Below are 24574 nucleotides of genomic sequence, written 5' to 3' on the forward strand. Positions count from 1 at the left end.
AATATATTCCTATAGAAGAAGGTGTTTTTTTCTGGAGAACACCTAACATTGCTTATAGCGAATTTTAAAGGAATACTTCACCCCAAAATGAAATTTATGTCATCATTTGCTTATTTCATGGTTATTATAGTCAAGTAAAACTAATACTAAAACAAATTTAAAAATAAATAAAATAAAACTTCAAATAAAAAAAAGCATTATACGTAGGCCTACGCACATACATACATATATATTTCTAGTTGCAACATATAAACTTATATTTAAAAATACAAAAACATGAACTAAAACTAAATTAAAACAAAATGTAAAAATAAAGTCAGAAATTCTTGTCAGAAATTTTTGCACGTTAAAAAATAAATACGACCTCACATTGTGTGAATCACATTTACAAACTGCCTCTGAAACTTTCATCTGTCATAAAAGGAAAAAATTGGATCAGGTTCCATTTTCTGCGTTTTTCGCATCCGTAGCAAACATTTTGAGAGGTGTTTTGACAATTCAGAGCCACCGTATAAGCAATATGTGGCTCCAGTATCGCTAACAAAGCATCAAACTGAGCCACTGACATCCTGAAGTAAACTTTGAATCGCTCAGGATAATCCTGCAGCTCCTTGTCCTTGATAAGGTGGTGGAAATCTCCTTCCTCTCTAAGCAATTTCAGGATTGGATCGACCCACTATTTCCTCTTTTTTTTTGTGTCTTTTTAAGAAGAGAGAAGACAACAAAAGCATCCTCACTGGTTGAAGACTCCAATTTGTATTGTTCTGTGGATTAAGTAATACGTATCGGACTTTACTGTGCGTGACACATTTGTAGGATGATGAATATGAAAAAATGTATACAAAAATGTCATGTGTGCAAGGACCCTAATTCAAAATACTAAAATGCAAAACACTCAAAAACTTTTGTCTACTGAAAGTGTTCTGAAAAGATGATTGATCAGCTGAACAATTAGCATACAACAGTGCAATCCATTGAACACACTTTCATCCGTACAGACCTGTTTTCATTGCTGTCAAAAGGAATGAGTAAAAGCACTTCAAGGTCACTTCGAATTTTTTTCATCCTTGCCTCAGAAAAGGAGTCAATTTTTATAAACAAATATGCAACGCTAAATGCATGAGTTACAAAGAAGGGTTTGCACTCAGCATGTTTTTTTCCCCCTGCATGTTGTGTTTCCTTTATTCTTTCCAACAGCATATCTCGCTCGATCCAAACTGAGAACGAGGGAGAGGGTTTACCATGACTGTGCGGTTGGTGGCCTCGTTGATATTCTCCTCCTCATCCTTCTCTCTGCCTGACCCCTTTTGTTAGCTAAATTACATAAGCTGGTGGAACAGTGGCGGAATGAAGCGCAGGGGTCCAGAGATACAAAAACAACAGCTCATGTATACATTATTTCACTAATCCCCCATAAAACACTTATTATGCAGCAATGAAGAGCAGAGATAAAATGATTAGCCTGATGTTGGGGAAGGCTCTGCCCATTTCTTCTTATACTCTCTCCAACACGACTGCCAACTGATACTTAGCATTGCAAATGACCTGCCAGAGCACTAAAAGAAGGGAGAGGAAAAAAAGGAGAGCAGAGAGGAGGAGGAGGAGGGAGTTTAGGAGGAAGACTGGGGAGGATGTTGCCGGGGCTGGGGAGGAGGAGTGGGTGTGTTTCACTATTTATAAAGGCAAACGCATTCTGTATAAGCTCTTTGATGGAGTGCAAACCAAATGGCTCCAAGGACAAGAGGGAGGCCGATAATGTGATAAGTGGCCTGGCTGATTTAATTCCGTTCCAAGTCAAACACATGTTTTATTCTGCTCCGTTTGATGCCTGTGCCATTACCTGTCTGCCTGACCAGGCATAGAAAAGTGCAGTGATGAGAATACCAAACAAAACAATCAAATCTCCTTGTGTCACAAAATACTGTAGATTTAGCAGTTGGGGAAATTTTCGTTGGATCCGGTAGCTTGCAACTCAAGGCATTCTGTTTTGGCAAAGTGTAATCTACTTAAGGGCCGTTTAAACAACTACGTTTAAAACTAAAAACTTTTTATGCTTTTTGGCTGACGACAACAGTGTTTTGGTGGCCTCAACATACAAGCTTTTGAAAACAGGTTATTATCCACATGTAAACAGCAAAAAACACAGCGGTGACATCATGCGTATTACGTGTTCAGTCTACAGGCACAAAGTGTTTCTACTGGCCTGGCAGCATAATACAGCATTTTTAGTCGTTTTCGTGGATCTGTGTGAACAGGGATTGTTTTGACAACGTTGTCACACAAAAAAAGCAAAGGACAAAAGTTTCCGTTTTTAGTACATCGTCTTCATGTAAACGTACTGTACCCTTAAGAATATAGTTCACCCCCGGACAATTTAAATCTTTTACCCTTATTTGGACACTATTGATTTTCAAAATATCTACTTTTGGGTTGCACAGACGAAAGAAAGCCCTAAATGTTTTGAATGACATGTGGGTTAGTTAATGATGACAGTTACTGATATTTACTTGCATTTTTACTAGTGCATCTCTATATGTTTACTAGTGCATTTCTTTATTCAGATACGCTAAATACCCTTTAGCAATTAGTCTTACTTTCTAGGTTCAAATTAGACCAATCTACATTTTAATGTAACTGACTAAAAAAAAAAAAAATATGTAATTGCTCACTGCTGGTCTAGGTCAAATTCCTCAGGTGGCAGACCCATGAATTGTAAAATGCAGACCAGCTAACTCAACAAATCTAAATCGATTTTAAGTTTTGCAACTTCATTGAAATCAACCAGACTCCCTGGTCTTGATTGCAACTGTTGTGCGATATGAGACAATCAGATAATATTTGCCACTTAAGTCACGTGGAGTAGGATTTTGGATGAATTTGTCTGCCAAACCATCCATCCATCCATCCATCAATTGATCAATCAATAAATACTTTATTATGTCACGGCTGTTTATGACACAGTATTTGGTTTAAACCTTTGATTATTGAGTGTGATGTCTATGCTGTGCCTTAATATTTACAAATAGCTAAAGCCAACATTCGTTTTGTATCAAGGCAGAAAGCTAATCTGAACCTGTATTGTTCCACCCTCTAATTTGACATGTAACAGGATATGATGTGAGGCGGAATACAGACAGAGGTGGGTGAATGAAACTGATGTATACTTTTTTTTTCCCTCATGAGCTTCTAGGCATGGAAGCTGGTGTTTTTATTTGATGTGACAGCTACGTTTGACGGTCTGTACAGGTTTTCTCACTTCCCTATCTCAATCTTCTTGGATCTGGAGCAGGTGCGTCCAGAGAGACAGTGTTTGCTCTAGGGTCTGCTGCATAGTCTGAAATTTGTCTCACTGGTCTTGAGGAAGAAAAATAAGGCTGTGCAGCACCTGTGCAAAAATGTGTTTATCTGTTATCTGGTGTTGATATATGCTTTGCAGACACAAAAGCCTCCTCTGCTAATGTGACCTGTGCCTCTTTCCTAGATCTTTAATGACAGCTCGTCTTAAAAACGGTGTCCTTTTCTCATACACCATGTTATTCTAAAAATAGGTCCTTTCCATGGTCTTTGAGCCATTTTATCAAAAAGTGGTCAAAAGGGGACATTTCGTCAAAAAACAACAAAACGCAAAACAGAACACAAAACAAAAATAAAACAAACTATAAAAAAACACAACACAAAACATATTCCTTTTGTCTTTTCTCTCACTTTACATTTCAAATATCTAATTTTGCATATTAACATAATGCATGTTAAGCATAATTCTGTTGAAATTCATCAGCATATACTCACAGTAGATACTCTATGTGAATTAATAACAAAATAAAACCCTTGATGATGCTGATATCATGAACACGCATTGAAGCCTTGGTGGGAGAAATGTGAAAAGGTATTTCGCCAATTCGCTAGAACACTTTATGAGTGTAACAAGTGGCCGTGATTTCTGTTGCATATCAAGTGCAAAAGTCACTGTGTGTAATTCAAAACCCCAGGGAAAATGTTTAGACTGTATAACCTTTCTGTAGATGTACTTTGTAAGCAGGATATGGGAAATCAGTCCTCCCCATGTTCTTAAATGAAGCTGGTAATTACAAACAGCTTGACACTGGGGTAATCACGCCTCCTATGTGGATAAGGCCTCGCATATTTACAACAACACACAGTACTGGTGATGGTTTACCAAAACGTAAATATGCATACACTTGAATATGCCCTCTTTTTTTCTTCCCTTCTTTCTGTGTGTTTGCTCACCAGTGCATTGAGGTGATTTATGGCCCTCATGGAACGGGTCAGAATGTTGAGGTCGACTTTATTTACTCAGGTAGCCATTAAGATGACTTCACCTCTCTTCAGGGAATGAAAACATGCTGCAAGGGAAATCATCATAATTGTCATATTTTATCAGCATATAGATAAAGCACAGGCTGCACCAACTAAGCATTCGAATGGATTGTGCTCGTATGCGTGTAAAAGAGACTCAGAGACACACGAAACAGAACTGCATCACAGGAAAGTGAGGATGTGAGGTGAGAATATGTGGCATTTTTGTAATGCCTCATGATTTTCCACTAGGAGGCAATTTTTCATTTTCACATTTAGTCACAACCCACCACATGCCCCATATTCTGACATTTCTAAATTAAAAAAGAAAGAGCACCAAATTATAGGCCAGGAACGATTGCTGGGGGAAATGTGTGAAATGAAAAGCAAAGATAAAATAGGAAATAAAAATGGGAACAGATGTAAGATGAAAAGCGTGTGATTTAACTTATCTGTTCACACGCAGTCAACTTGCTGTGCTGTTTTATAAGCTTGGTTTATCACGTCAGCACATATTAACAAATTGTGTCGCAAATGTACAGTACGCATCTTTGAGAGTGGGAGATTTGGAGAGCGTAATTCAACGATTGAACACTTAAAACGTGTCTATATCCATTTGATCAACCAGTGAATGAACTCTGGAGGAAATCCAATGCACTATGAAAACATACTGTAAAACTTCTTCTACAGTACAAAAGACCATCTACTCTGAAACCAAGCTGCAAAAATAACTCATTATGAAATCCTCTGACTTTTAATTTTAAAATCCCAAAGAATTATCATAAAACCACCATACATTTACACATTGCATCAATGAGATCTTACTGGTAATCAAAAACTTTTCGTGCCCGCGAAGTAGATTTTAAAAAAATATATATATATATTACAAGTACATTTAGGCATCACAACTTAATACATGCACACTATGAAAAAATTATAATCATTTTGAGTTCACCAAACATAACATTAATTGAATGTTAGATGACGACAAAGGTAATCAACAACGTAAAAAATAAAAACAAAAAGAATGAAGAAAATATGCATGCACAATTAAATATTTAATATTGGCTGACACATGTCAACTAATACTATGGAAGTCTGTTTACGCCACGGAATAAAACAATTCAAAAGATAATTGCGACTTTTTCTCTCTCACAATTGTGAGTTGACATCTTGCAATTCTGATGGGTTTTTTGCAATTGCAAGTTTATATCTCGCAATTCTGACTTGTTTTCTTGCAATTGGGAGCCTATATTTCACAATTCTGACTTCTTTTCTCAGAATTACAAGTTTATATCTAACAATTCTCACTTTATTACTCACAATTGCAAGTTTATATCTCACAATTCTTACTTCTGTGAGTCACTTGTGAGTTATAAAGCCCAATTCTGAGAATAAAAAATGTAAATTTTACTTTATAACACGCAATTGCCACTTCATATCTCACAATTCTTACTTTATTCGGAAACAAGCTCTCATGAGACAGCGATAAATTACCCCAAAATCTCTAATATTAGCTTGAACTTTTGTTACAAAAAATGCATCAGCTCCCAACCAGGACCCAATTTATCATGCAACGCTATTTTTAACCATGCAAACCACTGTTTAGCAGCTAATTTAAAAAAAGAATAAAAATAGCACAGCGGTTTATAAAATTCAAATGGCATTCATTTCAAATTACACCGAGCAAAGGAGAATTACCACAGTGTCAATTAAGAAAACAACTGAATTTATGTTCCGTTCCATCAGTCCATTAATCAGTGCTTTGTGTTCTCAGCCTCTGTTTCTCCTCCCTGGCACATACCAGAAACAAACAGAATAGTCAAGGCCAGGGAGAAATCTCTCTTTTCATGCACCAGAAGGTTCGGCTCCTCACATCAACTGTGCTTATTGTGAACTCCAAACAAGAAGCCTCTTAAGTGATTTACATACTAACATCAAATTGTCAGATGCTACAGATCTCAAGTGTGCCATGACAAGAAAAATATAAATACAATGTCACAGCAATTTTTTTTCATTTCTTATCTATAAATCCCTAAGGGCCATTCATTTTGACTGTATGACCCTTTAAAATAATCGGAAATACGTCAGTGCAATGAATGCTAGTTCAACTTGCAGGATGCACTTCAGCTTCTGACATTGTTGTTATTAGATACATTATAAAGTAAAATAGATTGTAAAAGGAATGCCAATGTTTTGAGAATGTTTTAAATTACATTTTAAATTTTTTAATTGATCTATATACCAATAAATGTTAAACATCTATTACTTATGAGTTTAGGAATGGCAGTGCAAAGTGTATAACTTATTTAACTTTCATGTGTCCTATTCTAAGCTATATTTATAACTATATTCTTGACCAACATGTCATGTTCCATTGATGCTCTTCCAGTTGATCCAATTCCGTTCATTTTATTTTAAGGTCTTGGAACTTAATTCTCTGAACATGCAAAGCCTTGATCTAAATCAGGTGAAGACAGTTCCAGAGCTTATATAATAATTCTCTGACTGTTCAAACCTCTCAGAGTGTTTACATTCAATAGCCACGGGTTTCTTTAAGCAGCTGACTGAGAATCAGTAAATAAAGATAATTGAGTCTTATATAAAGCAGGGGAAGCTTATGAAAAGATATGAAAATGCTCACTGTTTGCACATTGCAATATCTGAGATGCCAGTGAGAAATATAAGTTAAGTACAAATTCAAGGCAAGATCTGAAGAACAAGAAAAAAAAAACTCAAATAAAACTAGACTGGTCTGGGATTAAACCCCCAAATGGCTGCAAAAGACTTGCAGGAAGATTTAGCTGGCATGGTTTTTTTTTCAAACACACAGACATGAAACACAAACATTTATTTTATTAAATAAAAATACCAATACCAACATCTCCAAAACTGTTGTACAAGCTTATGTTGCAACAACTTTATTCAAATCAGCAATACAATCTGACTACAATGGTATCATCCAATTAGCTTCTTTACACACAAAAAATAAATTGAGGCTGCTAAAACATTATAAGAAAATCATATGTTATAGCAAGTCAACAATTAGTTGCACAATAAGAAGAGAAGGAAAAAAAAAACTTATATTATTGGATCATTTCCCTGTAGGGCAGGACTTACTGTCCTACAGTGTATGTTGATTTCATTGCAATTTCCTTATTTTTTTCATCTGCATTTAATCTGTCTCTTACTCTGTGTCTGGTAATACTTTTGTAATAAGTTAAATTAAGCAAATAAACAGCAACTGTGGAATCAAATGTGATGTCACCCAGCCAGATCATAAAATATTCAGTAGCAAATGAAAGTGTAATAACCAGTATTTCTTAAGCAAAATCGCACAGGGTACAGACCAATTTATGCTGACGGATGCACAGACTTAACTTACTTCACGGACATAAAATGCTATATCATTCCATGCCAGAGTGCTGAGTTTTGTAACGTGCAAAGTGCTGCTTCAATATTTTTAATGCTTCAACACATTTAATCATATGGTTGGTGTCTCTTTGATAGCCTACCACAGTTTGTCAAATATTCCATGCATATCTTAAAAAAAACTATTGTACCCCTGAAACATTTAGAATATGAAGAAGAAACTGAGAGGCCTGAAATGTTTGGTGTTCATTTCGATGTCAAGTTGTCTACTCACTCCAGGCTCCTTTTGAAGACAACAGTTGCAACAGCAGGCAGAGAGGAAGCCAAAGTCCAATGAATGCATAAAAACATGAAATCATATTCCGTGCTGAGAAATCGAATCGCCAAATCAGAATTCGGAGTGAACTTCCACAGCGTTCTATTTGGAACACGCGCCGGCTGACGTAGGTATCCAGCGCGCGCGTCCTTCTCCCTTGAGAAAGAAGAGCGTGCACGCGCCTCTATCGTCCTCGCTGCTACAGTGAATGCGGGCATCCAGAGACGCCTGACTGAGTGCGGTGGTTCTTTTCCGAGAACTCGGATGCCAGTGCATAGAGAACGTTCTGCCGAAGCCGAAAGGGAGAAGGCAAATATCTATTCACACGGACGCTCATGTGTAAGTGATGCTACTGCAAGTTGAAGTCCTGGAAGTAAAACCGCAGCAGATTGGGAATAAACGTATGGATCTGCGTTTTCCGTTGCAGAGCGCACTCAGTTCGTTTGGAATACAGAGACGCAGCGTGGAATTACTGGAGCCCTCAGTTTGTGAACTAAAGTCAATTCGTTTTCTACCGCATTTTATTTTTTAAGCCCATTTTTTTCTTAGTCCCCTTCTTTCTTTTCCCTCTTTTTTTGCTGTTATGTTTGATTAGGTTTATTATCCACCCTTTTATTCTAATGTTATTTAATATCTGCCCTTTCAGTTTTTTTTATCCTCTCATCCTCTGAAAATAGCTTGGGTTCTTTATCGCGAGGGTAGATTGTGGTGAAAGATAGGCTACTCAATCTCAAACTGAGTCGTGTCATGGATGGCAAACTGCATTTGCATCTACGGAACAAATCGGGAAATATAGAATAACTACTGCTGACAGAGACAAGGTATGTTACTGATTTTATTTATTGTAATGTCTTAAACATTTATGCTAATGCGTTGCTTCGCATTCTGTGCATGGTTTAAAACACCAGTGTATTGTCATAGACCGAATACATTAATTAATTTACTTCATGATCCTTTAAGTTGGAATATGTGAAAGTGTCGTCTGTGATTTTGAACCAATTAATATTATTATCTGCATCAATTCAAATGCATTCCGAATCAATGTCTCTGTTGCCTATCCCATTCATGCCTCGACCATCAACTTAATATAAGAGAATATGCCTTGAGTGACACTGATCAATCAGCAAGTCTCATAGGAAATTGGGAAAGCTATACGAAAAAAAAAACATGATTTTGAGGGTTGCTTCTGTACGTTTTCCACTACGATTAATGTCCCGTTGGATATTTCGTCATAAAGCATCCATATCGACGTCTAAAGACAGTCTCTACTGTCACCGCGCGACTGTAATGTTATTTGAAGGTGATACAACTGTGATTTGGCGCCCGCTGTTGCCTTTAACGCCGCAACTTAAAATAGAATTCAGTTTGCAATTTGCATCGATAACCGACAAACTGATAATCGTTCAGTCAATAAGCCAATGCAGCTGTCGTTTGATTAACATTCCCGCCCAGGCTTTATGCTAATGAATCAAAGGTTTGTCATACAGGTCTGCGGCCGTGAAGAGCAGTCGCCCATCTGTTGAACGCGTCTTCTTCACAACTGCTCTTTCAGCGCCGTTTCTTCTGCAGCCACTACGATAATATATTCTGCGCAATTACTCCAAGATGATGATCTAAATTTGCATTTTTCTCCAAGATACTGCCACTTTAAGTAGATTTTACTAGAGTGGATTGAATCAACGTCTATTATTCTTCTGAGTGTCATGGAATGAAGCGCACACGGATGGCACGTGCATTAACCCTTTAATACAAAGGAACGTGAAACTACCTTGCACAGTTGCTAACAAATAATTAAATGTAATTTCATTAACACAAATACTGATTTAGAGTTATTTCAAATATCCCTGCAGAAAACGAAGGGTTTCGAGACCCTTTATTTTTTATTATTAATTTATTTTTATAAATGACCAGGCTGGTCAAGCTGGGAGACCAGCTAAAACCATCTGAACACCATCATGGGAGACCAACTTCTTCCAGCTAAAAACAGCTAAGACCTTTTAGCATTTTTTTTCAAGAACATGACACAGGCCCACCCACAAGTTTTGACTTCTGTACAAGTGTTTTCATTTATCCACCATATTTTTCAAATCAGAAGTAGCTATTTCTGTGAATGTGCTAGACTTTCAATTCATAAGCTGCTGTATGTAAATAATGATAGCTATAACAAAATGCAGTAATGGCTAAAATTGTTTGCTCGGCAAACAAGTGTGTTTGTGATTATGATGAATATATATATGTATATATATATGATGTCAAAAAAAAATTAAGTATAAAAAATTACATTAAAAATAAGGTGGATAAGGAAATAGTATGGCATGTTATTTTGGGTAATATTGTCAGTTCATTAGTTTTCTGTCTTTTAAAATGTGTAATTTTGGTACACTACAGCAAGTCTGAACTTCAGAGTAGCATACTAGTGTAATATACTCTTTCTATTTATGTCAAATCTGGATATCTCAATATTCAATATTCGAGTGTGTAATGCATTGTGTCAGTTGTGATTGTGTGTGAATACATTAATGCTACCTCTAAGCCGCATTAAAAATCAGTATAAGCACATGGATACACACAGCTTGATGTGACTCCAATGCAGAGAAAAATAGTTCTAGTTTGGGAAGTTTAACTATAATTGGCTCATAACGCCATGAGGGGGCCCCTATGCTGTGGGGGTGCCCTGTACTCCTCTGGTAAAATATGGGAACATTAACCTCAAGGTCAGTGAACTTCTCACGGCATGTTGCCGTGTGCCTTTTAGATAATGTTGGTGAGTTGACACCATACTGTAGCTTTTATAAGTTGCTTGACATGAAAATTTTCAGGAACTTCTCTTTAAATATTTTTACTCAGAAATTAGACCCCCTTACTCTCTTACTGTTCCCCTTAAGCCTCTCAAATGTCTCCCAGGATGCAGACACCATTTAAGGGTTAAGCTTGGATAATTAATGAGAAATAAAACCAGTCTACAGGCTGCTGGGGATAATACCTTTAGCGTGATGTGTGAGAGAGGCATTTATGCTAAGTTGATGAGTTTATGTCTGTTTATGCCTGGCATGCAATCCATTTGGATTCAACTTGTACTAAACCTGTAGCCGTGTGATAAGAGGGATTGAATTTGGTCTCTCATACACTGGTATGTGAAAATGAACAACATGCAGTAATGTTTCCTCCAATGCAACCAGGGAGACTCTGCAAACTTCCAAGTTGCATGATGACTTAAACGTTTTAAAAATAAGTTATTTCAAAATGATCCATCTTTACTGAAAAGCTAAAAAAACAAGATCTATGCACATTGGCATCATGTTATCACTTTGATAAAATTGGACAGCTGAGCTCTCACTAATATATATTTTTTAAACATAGAGATCTGTGTGTACAGCGTGATTTTTTTTCCCAAACCTCTTCAGCGGAAATCCCGCCCTGCAGCCGATTTCATTGGTTTAGGTTACAGTGACGGGTAGGTTTAGGGATCAGTGTTTGGTGTAGGCAATCAGTACAGTGATTGACATGACCAATGAAAACTTTTAAATCGGCTGCAGGGCGGGATTTCCACTGAAGTGGTTTGGGAAAAAAAATCACGCGTGTGTACATGTTCGCACTCATGCAAGTTTCGTTAGGAATCGGCCAGGATCATTAAGCGTAACAACTGGCTAGCCGATTAGTTAGGTCAACTTTGTAATAATTTTAGCAGTGGTGCATCTTAAAGGAAAATGCAAATGTCAGATTTTATCTCAGTAACATAGCTTCTCAGCGAATGTCTTAGCATGCTTATAGTGTGCTGTGCTGTAGCATGCTAACATTTAGCATGTTAAAACCCTCTCTGAAAACAAATGTTATACAAAATCCATAGGTTTGTATTTGACGTGTTATGGAGAAATTAAAGGACAGAATATTCAGTATAGTGTGTTGCTGATTCTTTGTGACGTGATCCTCGCTCCCAGTGTCAGAATATTGCATATGAATGCAGTAAAAAAACAAACAAATTCAAAACACAGTTTGATGCCGTGAACTCGATGTTGTGCACCAACAAAATCTCTTATCTAACAGTTATGAACTTTTGAATGCTGAGCAAGGGAAATACCATGAGTCCATGCGCTGAGATTACATCGAAGCGTATCATTCTGCATCCGGGATGCGCTTCAGTGGGTTTGTGCTGCTGTGCATTGGACCTTTCTCATGACGACTTCAATGGTTTTGTTCAATACAAGGTTATTTGTTGAAGGACCACTCTTACATTAGTCTGAAACATGTCTGATTGAGGGCTGGTCGACATGATATAGGCTTATTATACAGGGGTTCCTGAACACAGATACAGTGCACTTTCAGACAGATGACTGACTAATCAATTATGAAAATTTGTAGTTTTGCAAATCGCTGGTTTAATTCCACAGCTGCCCACTCCTGCAGAGTGGTACACACTGTTCCTTACAATGAATTTATTCCTGCTTACAATTGGTCTCTTTACTGAAATCCTGCATTTTTTTTTACCATAACCAAATTCATTTGTCAAACATACATAAAAGCTGTTAATTCTTTTCAGTATATTCAATATCAAAAAGACCAGTTTAGTATTTATTTTAGTTTACCTTTAAGAGTAAGGATGCACAATATCAGTGCGATATTGTTTATTGGCTGAAATTTTGAGTCTATTTACACATATTAAGAAAAAGTTTTCTTTTTAATCAGTATTGATATTAGATATTTAATCATGCATGCTCATTTCCCCTATTTTTGCATTAGGATTACCTTTGCCATCATCTAACCCTCACTTAAAGTTTAAAATAATACTTGTAAATCTAAAGTTCATTACATTTAAAAGTATCTTAAAATGAATATCCATTTTAAATTTTGTACATATTGTAAAAAGCAAGCTGTTGTTGTTATGCATAAATTCATTAGGTACATTTAAAATGTAAACCAGAAATTTATTGGATATTGGCCATAACGGAAATATTAATTACATTCCAACTTAAAAGGGCTATGTGTAGAATTCAGAAATCCTTAGCAACACTGGTGGTCATTAAGTGAACTGCAGACAGCAACTTATTGCTCGTGCTCACACTCGTACACATGTAACGCACAAGAGATTGAATTTTATTCAATGCCCCAATATACTCACGACAAAGTTCTTTTTCATTCTTTGCAATGAAATGTTTGCGACTACAGACTATAGATCTGGCTGTGAGACAATAGTCTTTCTTTGCATGAGACATTGCCATTACAGTACAGAATAGCTCTTTCAACATTATCCTGAACATTGTATAAGCATATAAGCATTAATTTCATGCATCATTGAATGGAAGAGAGGTTCTCAGAAGAGTGCGTAACAGTCACATCCTATGGATTTTCCTGGCGAATCTTGCCCAAGTCCTTCAAATAAAAATCAGTCTACAGGTTTTCATAGACTTCATGGACAACATAGGAAGTCAGGGAAGGCCTCGTTTTTTAAAGTTTTGTTAGAAGCACTTCACACATTGGCAATAGAAAAAGGGATTAATACATGGAAATGCATTTCTGCATTTCATTTTCAAATTAAATCCAAAAGTCATTAAATATGTCATCAAATAGGGGACTTCGAATGTTGTCTTGGACATTGGAAGGCCTTGAGAACCATTGCTCTAATGTAGGCTATCACTTCCCTCTGAAAATCAAGAGGGATATTGCTGGCTCTGCGTGAACCACTCAATCCGGTTAGAGAGACTGATGCCCCTCACTGTCTCCTGCATGTGATGGGATGTAGAGAACTGCAAATGGATCATGAGCCAGGCAACAGCTTGGTCTTGCCTGGTTGAGTGGTCCCTGGCCGCCGCATTGTTTCAGAAAAATACCCCTCCCACTTCCGCTGTACACCATACGCCAGCACCGCTCGTTCGTGAGCCGCCTCATTGAAAATATGATATATCTGGTTTAGGCAGTAAGATAAAGCATGATGTTTTAATTCTTGCAAACACTGTCAGCTTGCATTCACTGTCTGGGAAAGCCCTGGTGAGCAATACCGCCTGACAAATGCGCTTTAGCCTCTTGTCTGTGCTTCAGCAGGCTTTCCTGTCGGTCGTCCTCCAGCAGAGCTTTCTTATCTCTTATCAGCTCTCGGTCCCAGAAACGTGATCACTCAGGAAAGCCAAATCTAGCTCGGCTTCTATTGTTCATGTCGTGGAGTAAAGCTGGAAGTCTGCGTTTCGAGGCACAGATGCTGCGATCAACAGGGTGCCTCTGGCTTCTACCCATTGTCAATATTTGTAGTGGGCAATTTTATGTGCAGGGCCCTCTAAAGCTGAATGGATTTGTTGAAAATGACTTTACGTTACTGTTACCACATTAATTGCTGTTTAGAATAGAAATGTCAGACAAATATCAGGTAAAATAATTATTCAAGGGTATATTTTATCCAACAATGAAAATGTATATAATTTACTAACCCTAATGTTATTACAAATCAGTATGACCTTATTGTTTCTGCTTCAACTGGTTTTATACATTCAAAGAAACTCGTTGGGACCCCATAGACTTCAGAAATTATTTTCAGAAATAAATTATTTTAGGTTCCAAAGAAAAAAAAACAAGTCAAACTGGTTTAAAATGATGACAGAATCATAATCTTTGGGTGAACTATCCCTTTAAGATATAACGTAGCTATGAGTGCAGCGACCTTTTGATAAGCCATTTGTAAATAAGTCTGAACACAGTCATGGACTGATATGATGGGCTTTTTTGATGCAAGTATCTGTCACTGTTGTCCTCTGGTCAACCATTTGGAGCTGTCATCATCTTTCTCAGTCCTCCAGTGACTCCAGGACTTGTAGCGATGCACTCTGTGGTTTCAGCACGCTGCCCAGCAGCAATATTTGCTTTTATGTAATGTTTTTTTCCATTATGTCCAGCCGAAAGAGAAAGTTAAAACCTCACAGATTGTATTGATTCTTTGTCTCTAAGCCTCTGTGCCTTTGTACGGGAGAACCCCTGAGACTTTGAAGCAACACAAGGTCTTGATGGCTTTTTCCCCTTGCTGTATTTTTATGGTCAAACTCAATCTCTAATTTTGTGTTTGACTCCAAGCTCTGAATTTCACTTCCTGACAGTTATATAGCTGGGTATCATAGGATGCTTTTTCATTGGTATTTGTCATTCGGCATGCTCTTTGATTCATTACTTTTTTTTTCTTTTCTTTTTTTTTTTACTTGTGAGCTTTTGTCTGTATTTCTCAAACTCTTGACTGCCAATGAGTACAGAGCAAAGAGTAAAAGTATAATGTCCCTTCAGCAGTTGAGCAGCTGACTGTGAAATTTACTAAAAGGGCATTAAAAGAGAAGTATGAACAGGCAAAAAAAAAAAAAAAAAAAAAGATTAAACTGTAGACCAACACCAGGAACAAGACAGCTGTTGTTCAAAACAAATCAGCAGTAATCAGATTTAAGAATGAACAAATCTCTAATTAAGACAAACAGAAAATCACTTGCCGTTAAAAAGCAAGCAGTTTAAATAGTTTTGTTTTCAGATCACTGGGTGATTTGACAAACTGGATTAGTATATTTTCTATATCTAATTGTATTTTGTTATACATTATTTGCTCAAGTTATATTTGTTTCACTCACTACAGCTGATGCAGGAAATGAATGGCTGGGGGTTATACAGTAGGAAACAAACCTTTTGATTTGTTATATGAGAGCTAAAGGCATTTATCTCATAAAGATGCACAGTTTGCTTGGGGAATTCCTTTAAAATAACGTCAGTGAAAACTTGTGACAATTGCCTGAAGTTTCATTATGACATAAATGACAGTATTTCTTCAGGCAATGCCTGTCACCATGTTGTAACTGGCATGGGTTATACATACTAACCAACTAGATTTAAACCTCTTATGTCAGTATAATGTATTAGTTGCTGTATGTAGCCTACTCCTAAATTTAGAAATAACACACTGTGAAATTTAAGTTACATTGTGAGATATAGTCAGAAATGGGAGGTATAAAGTTGCCTAAATACACTTATTCTTGGTTTGTTACTATTACTTTTAATCTGAGGTGGAAACAGGCTTTCATTGATTCCTCTAGTGTCAGGATGTTATATTTGGATTTACCTGATTTGCTCACACCTGTTGAATCAACCTTGGTCAAGACTTATTCAATGTTTGTATTGAGCTGTTTATTTAGCTTCATAGTTCCCAGTTAGTGAGGGAACAGAGCACTATTAAATCATACTCTTTCACTTTACAGTCATTACCTGACCCTCTCCAGGGTTTCACAGGTCCCTTTTGCTATATCCACACAGTGGATTGCAAAAAGGATGACCTATAATTAATATGATTACTTTTCCTAAATGAATTGATATCCTGATTCCACTCTGCTCGTCTGGCCGTTCTCTGGGTGGTTTTGACTTGCATCTTCCTGCTATAATATTTTGGATAGTGTCAGCAGTTCCCCAAATGCTTATTTAACTCCAGCATTGGCATACAGATTAGTGGTGGTTTCTTAAGATCAAGCAGAAGTGAATCTCGTGTACACGCATGAACATGCCCCTGGAGCCAATCCAATTCAGTAAATGATGCTTTGATAAACTGTTTGTCCTGTAAAGCATTTTCACAGCAGCCACTCTCAGTAATTAAACGTACACAGAATACTGTGTAGCTTAAGCTACTGGCAGCAGACGCGTTGTTTGTTCACAGAAGTCTGATGTGGTCTGTGTAAAATGTTTGCGGCAAAATCATCATCATCATCATGCGGTTAAATGTAATAGGTCTTGTGCTATAGCTTGCAACAATCTTACTGGATCTTGAAGGCCCTGTGACAATTATGCTAATGTGGTTGCAGACCTAGGCCTTGTCCACATGGACACGGGTATTTTTATAACCGTGACTTTTTTTACGCGTTTCGGCCGTTCGTCCACACAGAAACGTAGTATCAGGTCACTGAAAATGAAAACTTTTGAAAACCCCTGCCAGGGTGAGGATTTTCAGAAACGCCGGTTGCAGTGTTGTCGTGTAGACAGTAAAACCGGGGTTTTTGCCTTGCGACGTCAGAGTGTGCGCCACTGGCATGCTCTTGACAGCGCTTTTTAGCGTGTTTTTGCGTTTTCATGTAGACAGAGATTTTTTTTTAAACCTAGCATGTGTGGACGGGATTTTTTTTTTAAACGCAGGAGGAAAAAAAAAAATACCCGTTTAAATACTCCAGTTTAAAAAAATACCCGTGTCCATGTGGACTAGGCCCTAGAATAACTTCAACAACCCTGCACACTGTGCACAGGTCTCATCTTTCTTCCCACTGTATATGCAAGTCTTTTATGCATATTCGCTGTAGCCTTCTGTGAAACCTCTGTCACACAGATCAATTATTGTGTGTGGGAAGATGTGCTGCTAATGATCTAAACTGCTTTTTGCACAGATAGTTATGGTCACTGTAGCGATGCATAATGTATTGAGCTTATATGAACAGGATTAGGAAGAGTGCTGCCTTACAACTTGATTATTACAAGACTCTTGCTTTAGAGCGGTTCAGACAGGATGTCAGTTTGTTGGCCAACCGGAAGGCTAATTTTTCACCATGGATTCCAAAAGAAATTTCTTTGAGATTTTAAGCATTTTTAAACAGATTCACTTTTCAACATTGTTAGGTCAACATAACTTGAAGTGACTTTCATTTTGTTCTACTATATTCAAACATAAGGGTTGCTAACAGATTGCTGTGCAAGGACTACAATAGTTGTCTGATTTGTCAAGCATGTACATTTACATTCTTCCTGTAGCTGTAAATTTTATGCTGTAATTTTATTAAAAAAGGCAGTGTCAAAGAAAGTTCACCTTTGTGGTATGACTGTATAAGTGCAAAGTCCACTGACCTTTTACTCGAATTGAAAACCGCTATAAAAAATAAAAAAAAAATAAAAAAAAAAACATGGGAAATTCCTTGAGGGAAACCTTGGTGAACATTGTGCTAAGCAGACATGTCTGATGTAGTGATCTAAAAATGGCCAATTATTGTCTCATTTCATTGCATGAGTCAGTCGAGATGAACATTGAGACATCGTCGTGATTTTCCAACTATGGTTGATCTTTAATTGCCCACAATGACATTCTAAAGTTATTTGTTTTTGCACATTAATTTTATATTTGTCTTTTGTTTATATAATTTATTTAAGGAAACATTTCCAACAAGTGTCTCCCAGCAGGCACAGTGTTATCAACTCCCACACTTCTGGCTTCTGCTCAAAGCTTCATATGACACATCTTAGTATGATGTCACCACTCGGGTACGCTGTAGTCAGCCATTCTCTGCTTCATTCTCAACCAAATCAATGTCCCTTTTTGTTCCTGCCTCCCTTGATTTCCTCCACTGTGGCTGTAATGATGATCAGATCATCAAGCTGGGAACATGAGACCGATACATCAGGGTGAGAAGAAGTGCTTTAGCTTTGAAGAGGTGCAATCAGCAGATCCATTCCTGTGGCACGGTCACTTAGTGCTCACTGCTGCTGTGGCCAGATGTGGGTTTGACTGCATAGATCTCACATGCTAGACAAAGGTATTAGACTGACTAGATCCAGGAGTCGAGTCTTAAATCTAAACCCACTGTTCTACTGTACTAAACACAACCTCTTTTCCTTTTATTGTGTCCCAAACTTTGTAACCAAAACCACCAGATTGTAGACAGACCCCAGCACATACCAGTCACACTATAACACTACAAACTTTAGTCAGGTTAGTTGCCATATTTAATTTAATGCAGATGAAAATGAAACTGTAAGGGATAGATGTACAGTATGAAAAATCGGTATTTTGTTAAACAACAGTATACAAAATCACTGTGATCATTTTTATTCCTGTCAAATATTAAATATGGCGCTACCTTGACTAATGTCAAAGACTTTAGGTATACAAAGACGGTGCAGTCTTATTACTACAAATGGCAGAAAGTGCAACTCTCAATATGGCGGAATAAGTCCCGCCTTCTAAATAAAAGAGCCAATCGCCAACTGGTAAAGTTAATACATTTGCCATGTTGCCTTTATCGTGTGATCTACCAGCATCAGTTGCGTCGCATCACTGCCATTTACAAATACTCCCTCATGGGATAGTAAAGTGTCCATCGTATGCATACTTCAGAATCTGGTCGGAAGAAGTTGGTCATCCCGATACTTTGTGGCGACTCTTTTATGAGTACTGTGAATTCAGACATACTACTTTTGTTTTGTCACATATTGTTTTTCGCCTATTATATAGTAGGGAAGTATGCGATTTCGGATGCAGCCTCAGTCTTTTGAGACACACACTTATGACTGCACATGCGCATTGGCTGGTCCAGCCTGAAAAATTCAGATTTTTGTCATGATTTGAGCATTTAGAAACAAAATTTATGAGGCAATTTTTGTCAGATTTTATTGGTGATTTCAATTATGAAATTTAATCATAAGCTTGGTAAAACAGCTTTTGATTGTTGATGTTTCCCCATTCAAAGAGATGTACTGAAATAGCTGCCCGCTAGGCATTTCAAAGATGGCCGCCAAGTGAAATGACTTGGCTTAAAGGGACTTTGATAATGTCTATTCTAATGTGTGCACTTTTGAGACTCACTGTGACTTGTCGCAGATGCTGTGAAAGATTTCAAATTGGTGTCAAACAAGAATTCAAATGGCATTCTAACCAGATTTTTGTTATAACTGCATTCAAATCAGATTTCAAACCAGTTTCAAATTGTTGGAGCAAACGTCCTCATTAGTGTCTGTCCACATAACATAAATTATCACATTGCTATGTGTATGAGCTGGAATGGGAAGATTTATTTTCAGGAAGTAGTAACAATCTGTAAATATTTGAGAATTTTGCATATATGCAGAAAAAACGTGTGCTGGACAGTGATCTTCAGTCTTGTGTGCACTTGGCATTACTGAAAAGGACATTTTAGGTGTGTATTATGGGTAGGTCAACATCCTTGGAGATTATAAAATACCAACTCAGCAAAAATTATTGTAGTTATGGATTTTCAGGTTGTATCATTACTGGTAACAGCTCACTAGAGAGTACTCTTGAGTAGATGGCAGGCTCCCAAGAAGCTTTATGTTAATATGTGATGTAATGAACAAACTCAGTCTCATCTCACTCCCCTGTGGCGCACATATTAATTGCACGTCCAAAATAGTTTATTAATCTGTCTGTTTATTAATTAAGCTCTGCCACATAAACTTTGCAGCCTGAAATGCCTTGAAGACTCATGCAACATGTCATATTGGGGTCCTGGGAATGAAAATATATACAGTATATGTCTTTTTTAATAATGTTCAGGAAATGGCAATATGTGCATAATTAATGCATGTTGTGTTTTTTTACAGGACATATGAGTTATGTTAATTTAAAATAAGGGCTAGTTTTGATCGGGTCGGGTCTTTGTGGAATTATACATTTATTTATAAATGGATTAAAAAAAAACAATTGTATTGGAAACATGAGTTTAATTTAACATTGACCCCTTAAAAGCTCTTTGGCTTCATTAAATCGGTTATGACCTCAGAACTGACTGTGCTTTACCCAAGGGGTTGGTTTTCTTGTGTTTCCATATTGTGACACATTTGCTTCCTAATTAGGATTTGAAAATGGTTGTTAATAATCTACCAGCACATGCACGCTTGAAAAGTAGATGAAGACATCTGTCAGACCTCTCCTTTTTGCCACTATTATGCCTAGCTGATAAAGGATTTACGTAACATACACTTTTATCCATATACAATTAATTTCTGTAACTCAGCACCCAAGGGTGGCCTCCTCATCCTGTTACTGCCTGCTGCCAACCAGTTAAGCACTGATTCTCTTATGACACCAAGTTGATGACTAGAAATTGCGGTTATAAAATAGTGGGGTTAGCAGTTCCATGGTTAGACTTTTATATAAAATAAATAATAAACAATACAGTGTAGGAAGGTGAAAGGGAGAAATGTGCATTATGGAGATTGTGCAGAATGGAACAAGGTCACATGGTAAACAACACAAGCAAAATAGTCCTGGCAACAGTAAGCAAGTCTGTGATGCTGCTTTTACACTGCAAGGCCTAATGTAAAGATCCAACACACTCTCATGGCAATTTGTAACTATTTTATATTTTGGCAAATTCAAATGAATTCATATCCCATGTGTATGTTTTCGTACGGCCTGTTTACGCCCCACTGCTTACTTCAGTATCCGTCTGACCATCCATCCATCCATCCATCCATCCATCCATCCATCCATCCATCCATCCATCCATCCATCCATCCATCCATCCATCCATCCATCCATCCATCCATCCATCCATCCATCCATCCGACGCATTAAAATGCTAATTATACCACTGTTCAGAAGTTGGGGGTTGGTAATTGTGCACATCCATCCATCCGACGTATTAAAATGCTAAATATACCACTCATCAGAAGTTGGGGGTTGGTAATTGTGTTTGTAATAATTTTGAAATAAATTTCTTCTGCTCCCCTAGGTTGAATTTATTTGATTGAAAATACAGTAAAAACAGTAATAGGGTGAAATAATAAAATTAAAACTGTTCTGTTTTAATATATTTTAAAATGTATTTTATTCCTGTGATGGCAAAGCTGAATTTTCAGCATCATTACTCCAGTCTTCAGTGTCATGATCCTTCAGAAATAATTTGAATATGTTGATTTAGTGCTTAAAAAATATATTTTTGTTTGAAAAACAAGAAACACATTTATTTGAAATACATTTTCAAAAATGTTTTGAAAGGAAGTATATTAATAATTTATGATGAGGCCATGTGACAATAAGCATGCTGTTTTAATGTTTATCATGGAATAATGGCTATAATGCTCACTATTTCCTTTCCCAGTCAGTAGATACTATGCAGTATTCATTAAGTAACCTAGTATTTCATTTCGAACATGATCTGATAAACAAGAGATAGTGTGTTTATATATAAGGCAAGAGAAAAATAAATCCAGGTATCAATTTGCGTGGGTTTTGTTGGCACTTTCAACTTCCGCATGAGAAACGCAGTCAAACGCAGCTCCTTCCTACACAGGTCTCCTAAAAACTAGAATATAAACATTTTCAGGCTTTGTGCTTTCGTCAAAAGCCTGGCGCAGTAAGCCTTGTTTTCATCTTGCTATAGTGTGACTGCGTAATGGCTTTTGGTTGCTTCTGACTCGAAGGCTTCTCAGGGGAGGTAGATGTTCAATGAACGACGAGTCAGATAAGGATATGTGTTTTTCTTTCTACTCCATTCAAAAGTGCTACGTCTGTGGATTAAACCACTGTGTTTTCGTGGAACGGCCATCCATATGCTGTGATCCCAAAGGAAACATTTGATTTATAAGCTTCTTTAGGTTTTGTCTCTTTCTCTTTTACTCTCCCTCCCTCAATCCCTACCTCTGTCTACAACGATCAGCATTCAATAAACATCGACTTACACTCCACGCAGTACATTTTACAATCACAAACATTTCACATGTTATACATTGCACTTTGCATTCCTATAACAGACTTTTAATTTTACAACGCTACAACACCTTCGCTTCTTATACTCTTGGTTTGTGATTAAGTCTCTTATTCTACTCTAAGATATCCTAATGCACAAAAGAGTGCTGCAGACTCACTCTGTTGAATCTTGGAACCTTGTACCTCCAGTTTGATGGCATTGATACAAACTCATTATGTAGGACATGATTAGGGTCAGAGACTGTATTATTAGCCAGGCTTAACAAATTGTTGTAATAAGCCATATCATATAACTTCTCAAGATGCTGACCTACACTACTTTATTCATTATACCATATGGAATTGCAATATTAAACTCATATACTGATAATCAAAGACATGAAGAATTACAGAATAATCTGCCTTCTTACTTCAAACGACGAATGGATATGTATAGGAAGTCAGCTCTGTTTTGTAGCTCTATATCAGTCTGTACATTACAGGTGTTGTGATCACTGACCTATCAACACCCACAGGACTTTCAGGAGCATTTGAATATATATTACAACATATTGATGTTGTCACACTCAAACATAAGGAACCTCTTTATTTGAGAAGCAGCATATGGGAAGAAATGCAAAGACATCAGCTTGAGTTATATTTTTTGATGCCGACTTTCATTTTCCCATGTGCCTGTGTGGCGTACTTCCCTTGAAGGATTGAAAAGGCTCGATACAGGCGTCGAGGACTGTCTCTCCAGCCTAGCTGCCTGTTCGTCGGCTCATCTGCGGCTTGACTAATTATGGCCTCCAGCATTAGGCCGGAGAACAAAGAATTTTCACAAAGCTGTTAAGAATGGCATCTCGCAGACATGCTTTGTTCTGCCCCGTCTTCTGTCACTGATCGATGGATTTCTTGGCCAATTCACATGGGTAGAATTTTAAAAATGTGTAAATAAAGAGCACAGCTACTGCTTCCAGGGAAAAGTCCTCTGTGGAAGTCGGTTGCTGCATTATGCCAGAGTCACTCTAATGCACATTTCTTTTCCCAGACTGGCTCCCCTGTGATCAAGCTACAGTTTATGTAATGCAATAGATCTCTGGCAATAAGAATAAGGATCCGGACAAGACAAATTAGTTTAATAATATCTGGTGGCTGGGAGCGGTCACTCCTCTTTAAAATAAGGACAGTCATTTTTAATGTGCTACTTGATGTAATCATTGACCGGCTCCAGCCCAGGTAGCTCTTGAAGGCAGAGTGATATCAGAGAGCATGATTAGACATATCTCTCTCTCTGCTTCAGGGCAGAAAAAGTTTCTCAAAGCATTTTTATAAGTAGAAATACAGTAAAAAAGGGACTTTTAAAATGAAATTGTAGTGGAGAATGGTATTCAGTCGAAAACTCTACCCCTTGATCTTTTGTAAAGAACAATGCATTCTGTCATGTTGTGCACAACGAACGAAATATGAAATGGGCTTGATGTGCAATGGATGACATTTTAAATATGTGAAACTGGGGACTTTTCAGATAAAATAAAACATATCTGAAGTTGGTGGATGCGGCGACTTGCAGATTGTCAGCTTGACATATATTTCGCCATCAGTACAGTCCGCCGATGTCTACACACACCACTCATGTGCAGCCCAGTTTTTGCCCAGTAATTGATGAGATTAGATTTAGATAAAACAGGACTCTATATAGCAACTAAATGGTCATAAAATGCATTTGTTCTGCTAGTGCGACTAAGTTTTGTTAGAGGTCATGCTGGTCCAACTAGAAAATTGTCTATAATATGAACTTTCAGCTTAGTCCAACTTGTTGTAGTTTGGCCTTACATAAATTAGGTCTTAATTTATTTATTTTTACAGATGTTTTTCATGTTGATATTTGTAAACATTTGCATCTCCAAACTCAATAAATGCTTGATTCTCAAATTCTTTTATGTGGGACAAAATATGTTATATTATTAGTAATTGTGCCTTTGGGTCACACAAATTACTATTATCACTAACTATTATTGGTTTCTGTAACTTTATTAAGTACCACGTTTCTCATACACCTGGCGTACTGTATTCAACATTTCCTGTTAAAGTATCGCTTTTAAAAAATATATATTATTTACACTTTAATATATCTCCTTATATTTTGTACATTTATATGA

General features: G+C 37.2%; 1 protein-coding gene and 1 long non-coding RNA gene across 25 annotated transcripts in view; one reads left to right on the plus strand and one right to left on the minus strand.

Moving 5' to 3' along the window:
* LOC143702352 (uncharacterized) overlaps positions 1 to 8076 on the minus strand; it is a 25383-nt gene extending 17307 nt beyond the window's left edge. Inside the window, exon 1 of the long non-coding RNA XR_013190432.1 lies at positions 7964 to 8076. This is a non-coding gene — a long non-coding RNA (uncharacterized LOC143702352). The remainder of the gene's footprint in view (positions 1 to 7963) is intronic.
* Positions 8077 to 8200: 124 nt separating this feature from the next.
* Positions 8201 to 24574, plus strand: part of adgrb2 (adhesion G protein-coupled receptor B2) — a 341068-nt gene continuing 324694 nt past the window's right edge. For 23 of the 24 annotated variants that reach the window (XR_013190423.1, XM_077196031.1, XM_077196034.1 and 20 more), the window contains exon 1: positions 8727 to 8826. The gene's annotated coding sequence lies outside the window, so the exon portion shown is untranslated. Of the gene's footprint in view, positions 8827 to 24574 lie in introns of all 24 variants that reach the window. The other variant, XM_077196041.1, reaches the window with a different exon arrangement.

Source organism: Siphateles boraxobius, unplaced genomic scaffold (assembly GCF_051911475.1).
Source record: "Siphateles boraxobius isolate OS27281-9 unplaced genomic scaffold, OSU_SipBor_1 35, whole genome shotgun sequence".
In the NCBI taxonomy this organism is placed as follows: Eukaryota; Metazoa; Chordata; class Actinopteri; order Cypriniformes; family Leuciscidae; genus Siphateles; species Siphateles boraxobius.